Source organism: Pristiophorus japonicus, unplaced genomic scaffold, assembly GCF_044704955.1.
Source record: "Pristiophorus japonicus isolate sPriJap1 unplaced genomic scaffold, sPriJap1.hap1 HAP1_SCAFFOLD_30, whole genome shotgun sequence".
Lineage (NCBI taxonomy): Eukaryota > Metazoa > Chordata > Chondrichthyes > Pristiophoridae > Pristiophorus > Pristiophorus japonicus.
The window spans coordinates 11,643,681-11,649,691 of NW_027252779.1; the positions used below are offsets into that span (position 1 = coordinate 11,643,681).

At 42.5% G+C, this 6,011-nt stretch overlaps 1 non-coding gene across 1 annotated transcript; it reads left to right on the plus strand.

Moving 5' to 3' along the window:
• The first annotated feature begins 3,023 nt into the window (after positions 1-3,023).
• Positions 3,024-3,115, plus strand: trnar-ucu (transfer RNA arginine (anticodon UCU)). Its single transcript is given in 2 exon segments — positions 3,024-3,060; positions 3,080-3,115. It is a non-coding gene; the product is annotated as a tRNA-Arg (tRNA).
• The last annotated feature ends 2,896 nt before the right edge of the window (positions 3,116-6,011 follow it).

Sequence of the window (6,011 nt, forward strand, 5' to 3'; positions counted from 1 at the left end):
TGTACAATGGAATAGTTCAATAATCCAATGTTCGGTGCGAAATATCAAAAAAATCGAACCAAGTACTTGCACTTTTGTATCTCCCAGTAGATGTGAAAATTAAATCGTCGTATTGTGGATTCTCACAGCACAGAAGGGAGCAATTCGGCAAGACCTGGAAGGATTTACTTATCGGAAAAGACTGAACAAACTGCTGAGCTTTTCAATGGAAAAGACAAGGCAGATACGGACTTTAACATTATGAATGGTTTTGGTCGGGTCGACATAGAGAAAATATTTGCTATTGTACGCGAGTTGAGAAATAGTCGTCTTACATATAAGCTAGTCTCCGATAAATTCAGTAGAGAATTCAAGAGTAACTTCTTACCAAAGAGTGGGTAGAATGTGGAAGATGCTACCACGAGAAGTAGTTGCAGCGACTAGCACAGATGCATTTAAGAGGGTGTACCTCAGCACATGTGTGAAAAAGTATCAGAAGAATATGCTGATCGGAGGAAGTGAAGGAGGGCAGGAGGGCGCTCGTGTGCCGCCTGCAAAACCTGTTGGGGAAAATGTTCTCTTGATATGTTGCAGAATCTATACAACATTATGTAACATCACTTTTAAACATCAACAACAACATGCTCATATAGCGCCTTTAATGTAGTGAAATGACCCAAGGCGCTTCACAGGAGTATTATGCAATAACAAGTTGACGCCGACATGAATAAGTAGAAATTAGCGCAGGTGTGAAAAACTAGTATAGTTGATATTGAGGAAGAAATCTGTCGACAGCTGGAAGACATCAATGAATTGACCACGTGTGCAGGACAATGGCTAATGGAATTCAAGTCGCAGAAGTGTGAGATAATACATTTTGTGAGGGCTAATAAGGAATAAACATTAAATGGTAGGTGACTGAGAAGGGCAGAGCAGGAAAGGGACCTTGGAGGGCATGTCCACAGATCCCTGATGGCAGCAGGCCAGGTAGATAAGGTGGTTAAGAAGCAACACGGAATGCTTGCCTTTATTAGCTGAGCCAAAGAGTACAACAGCGGAGACGTTTTACTTGAACTGTGTAAAACATTAGTTCGGACACAACTAGAGTACTGTGTGCTGTTCTGGTCAAAGAATTGCAGGAAATATCTGATTGCTCCCGTGAGCGGACAGAGTCGTTTTTTGAGAATGTTGCCTGGACTGGAGAATTTTGCTATGAGGAAAGATTGGATAGGCTGGGCTTGTTTCCTTTGGAACAGAGGAGCCTGAGAGTGGACCTAATTGAAGTGTATAAATTTATGAGTGGACCATGTAGTGTGCATAGGACGGATTTATTTCCCATATCAGAAATATCAACAACCAGGAGGCATTGATTTAAAGTCATTGTTGGGAGGCTGGAGGGGATCTGAGATGAAATGCTTTCAATCAGATGGTGCTGGTGGTCTGAACATCACTGCCTGAAAGGATGGTAGAAGCAGAAGCCATCAACCAATTTACAAAGTACTTCGATGTGCTCTTGAAGCACCATAATCTACAGGGATATGGACCAAGAGCTGCAACGTGTGATTCGACTGGATAGCTCTTTGATGGACTGAGCGGAAATGATGAGCTGAAATGACCTCCTTCCGTTCTGTAAATAGCTATGAATCTCTGGGAGGACGAGGTGAAGTCGGGTAGAAGGGGGCTCGTGTGGAGCATTAACTCTGGTAAATCCAGTTGTAAAAATGGTCCCTTTCTGCGGCGCAAACTATATAACATTAGGAAAAGCACCTTTGATACAACAACAAGAAATTGTATTTCTACAGCATCTTTAATGTAGTAAAATGTCCCAAGGCACTTCACAAGAGTATTATGGGATAATAATTTGACTGTGTTCTGCATAAGTGGAAATTAGTGCAGTGGACTAAAAGCGTGGACAAACAGTTATGGTTTATAATGATCAAGAAAGCTGTAGACTGCAGGAAGATATCAATGAAATGTTCAGGCGGGCTGAAAAGAGGCTAATGGAATTCAATCTGCAAAGTGTGAGGTATTGAATTTGGGGAGTGCTAATAAGGCAAGGGAATATACATTAAATGGTAAGTCACTGAGTAGTGCAGAGGAGCAAAGGGGCCTTCGAGGGCAATTCCACTGATTCCTGTCGGTAGCCGACCATGGAGATAATGTGTTTAAGAAGCACCACGGAATACTTGCCTTTATTAGCTGAGCTACAGAATACAAGAGCGGGGAAGTTAAGCTTGAATTTTATAAAACACGAGTTGGGGCACAACTGGAGCACGACATGCTGTTCTGGTCAGTGCATTACAGGAACAATCTGATTGCGCTCGTGAGTGTCGGGAGTTGATTTTCGTTGATGTTACCGGGAATGGATAATTTAACTCTGAGTAAAGATTGCATCGGCTGTGGTTGTTGCCTTTGGCACAGAGGAGGCTGAGAGGGGACCTTATTGAAGTGAATAAAATTATGAGTTGCCTCGATAGAGTGCATTGATAGGATATAAATCCCTTCGAAGTGGTTAACAACCAGGGGGCACAGATTTAACCTAATTGGTAGGAGGGTAGAGCGGATTTGAGGGGAAATGTTTTCATACAGAGGGTGGTGGGGGTCTGGAACTCACTGCCAGAAAGGATGGGAGAGGTAGAAGCCCTCACCACATTTAAAATTAGATGGATGTGCACTTGACGCAGTGTAATCTTCTGGGCTACGGAACAAGAATTGGAAAGTGGGATTCGGCTGGATAGCTATTTTCAGACGGGGCGCAGATGGTGGGCTGAAATGGCCTCCGTCCGTGCTGTAAATTTCTATGAGTCTCTGACAGCACATCATTTTAAAATAGACACAGAATGATCCAGAACTGACGGCACATCCCGTTTAAACAGACACAGAATGATCGAGTTGCGATGAAAGTTCATCGACCTGAAACTTGAAAATTCTTTCTCTCTCCGCAGATTATGCCTGGTCTACTTAAGTGTTTTCAGATTTTTCAGTTTTTAGTTACAATTTCGGTATCAACACTATTTTACTTTTGTATTCATTTAGCTCACGGCGGCTCTGTGGCGCAATGGATAGCGCATTGGACTTCTAGTGAAGAGTTTAGTAAGGTATTCAAAGGTTGTGGGTTCGAGTCCCACCAGAGTCGGATTTTGCGTCAGGCTATCCTGTTTACTGGGCCGCACAATGCATTTTGCAGCATATCAACAATTCAGAGAGGGAAACTCCTGCCCGAGCACTTCTTCTCACAAACGTGGCTCCAATCCAACCCTGTTTTCCTCTGAGTTCTCTTAGCGCCCTGAATTGATTATACAGAAGCAGGATGAGGCAATCGAGATTGCAAAACATGGACAGCAGGAGTCCATCAACCCCCCAAGCTAGTTGTAATGCACAGGAGGAAGGCATTTAGCCCCGGGAGACTGATATACAGGGACAGAAGGAGGAAAGTAACTATTCGGCATTGAGCCAGAGGAGAGGCAGAAGTCATCCAGCTCCTTGAGCCTGTTGTACAAGAAGATTCGAAGCACATTTACCCCTCGAAAATTTGCACAGAAAGATTACGAGGCATTTCAGAAGCACGAACCTGTTATACTGGAACAGGAGGATTCATCAAGCACATTACGCAGGCGGGGGCCAATCATAAAAGCATGATGTTTATTTTAATGAAAGAGTATTCCAGAGAGAGGAATTCACTGCCCAACACGAAAGCAGTGAAATTTAAATTCAATTATATAAAGCTAGAAATTTAAAAATTATCAGTAATGGTGATCATTTTCGGAACACACCCATATGGTTTACTAGTCTGCTTTAGGGTTGGAAAGCTGCTGTCCTTACCGGTGCAGGTCTATATGCGACTGCAGAACCACAGCAACGTAGTTGACACTTAACTGCCCTCGGAAATGGCCACGTGAGTTACTAAGTTGCATGTGGTGGCTCACCACGATCTTCACAAGGGCAACTCGAGATGAACAACAGATGCTGCCCTCATTAACGTTGCCCATATGCATGAATATATAAAATAAACATTAGAACCTCTAGTTTGTTAGACAGGAGAATAAAATGCTTCAAGCTAGGTCAGTGAATGCGGAGTCATTAGACAACAAGATGAATGGATAAATAACTGGCTTCAAGACAGAAAGCCGAGAGTAGTGGTAAAAAATAGCTTTTCATGTGGCAGATGTTGCGTAGTGGTGTTCCACAAGATCGGTGCTGGAATAACTCTGGTTCACAATTACTGTTAAAGATTTAAACCTGCAAATCAAAAACAACAATTTCAAAATGTTGCAGATGACACCAAATCAGGAGCATGCTCAATTCTGAGAAGGACTGCAACAAACTAAAAGAGGACATATACAAAAGCTTCCAGAATGGGCATACAATTGGCAAATTAATTTCAAACCATATAAATGTGAGGTAACACAGTTTGGTAGGAGGAATTGGGAAGAATTGGAGTGTGCCAGTCTGGGGGGCATAGAGGAACAAAGGAATTTCGGAGTACAAATACACAAAACTCTAAAGGTTACAACACATGTTATCAACCCAATAAAAAAGCAAACCAAGCACGAGGATTTATTTCTTGATGTATTGAATTGAAACGCAGCAAAGTTATGCTAAACTAGTATTTAACCTTGGTTAAACAAAACTTAGGGTACTGCTAACAGTTCTGGTCGCCAGATTATAAAAAGGAAATAGAGTCATTGCAGAGTTTGCAGGGCAGAGTTAGCACGATGGTACCAGAACAGACGGCGTATTTATATCAGGAAAGTATGAACAGACGAGTCTTTTTTCTCTTGAAAAAGGAAGGCTGTGGGATCAGCCTCTTTAAAAGATACTGGGAGAGTGAGGGACGTGCTGGGCCATAATGTTACATATTGTGAGGAATAAAATTCAGCTGGTGCTGATGTCTGACAGTACCTCATGGATAACCAGTTTTCAGCTGCTGGATCTGTTCTGAATCTATTCCATTTAGCACGGTGGTAGTGCGAGAGTACACGTTGCAGAGTGTCCTCCGTGTGAAGACAGGACTTTGCATCCACAAGTACTGTGCTGTGTTCACTCCTACCAAGATTGCCATGGACAAATGTATCTGTGACAGACAGGTTGCTGAGGAGGAGGTCAAGTCGATTTTTCACTATCGGAGTGGCAGTAGTGAGGGAACACTGCACTGTCGGAGTTGCTGTCTTTCGGATGAGATCTTAAACCCAGGCCCGATCTGGACCTAAAAATTCCCAGCCCACTATTCCGAAGAAAAGCAGGAGAGTTCACCTCAGTGTCCTGTGGCCAATATATATCACTGAACCAACATCTGGTCATTATGACGTCGTGCTTTCTTGCTAGTGTAAATCTGCTTTTTTATTTCCTATATTAGAACTGTGGCCACACTTTAAAAGTATTTAACTGGCTGCGTAACGCTTTGGGAAGTCCTGATATGACAAGAGCTGGAGAAATGCTCGTTTTTTCTTTTATAGCCGATACAAGTGCAAGTTAACATGGCGGGTTAGCTTGGTTGGTTTAAGTGTGGCGTTGACAACTACAAGGCTGCGTGTTTTAACCCTGTTGATGCCTTTAGTTGTTATTTTTGAGGACGGGGAGGGCGTTGCGAGTATCTTAGCTTTATTATTTTAGAGCAGCTTAAACATTTAGTAATGAAACTCACACAGTTACTGCAATAATTTGAAAAAATTCTGCAAAATCATGTTTCTGCCGAGAGCACATGGAAATGCGGAACTTTTCCAGCATTTAAAGGAAAATTCGATTATCTCGATTATTTTGGGACTTTTCTTAATTCAATCAGTGAAGGCTCCATGCCGCTGATTGGATTGCAGTTCAAAGTATGGAACTGAAATATATACAATTCCAGTTTGTAAACGCTCATTCTGAGCATTAATCTGCTGTGAACTGCAGGGTCGCGTAACTTGATGGATAAAGCCTCTGATTTTGACATGAAACCTGATGTTATCAGAAGAATGCAGTTTTCAGTCCTGTTGCAGTCGTTTTGTCAACTCATCAGCTGAAGATGATTTCCACCTCAACCTTGCAGGGCT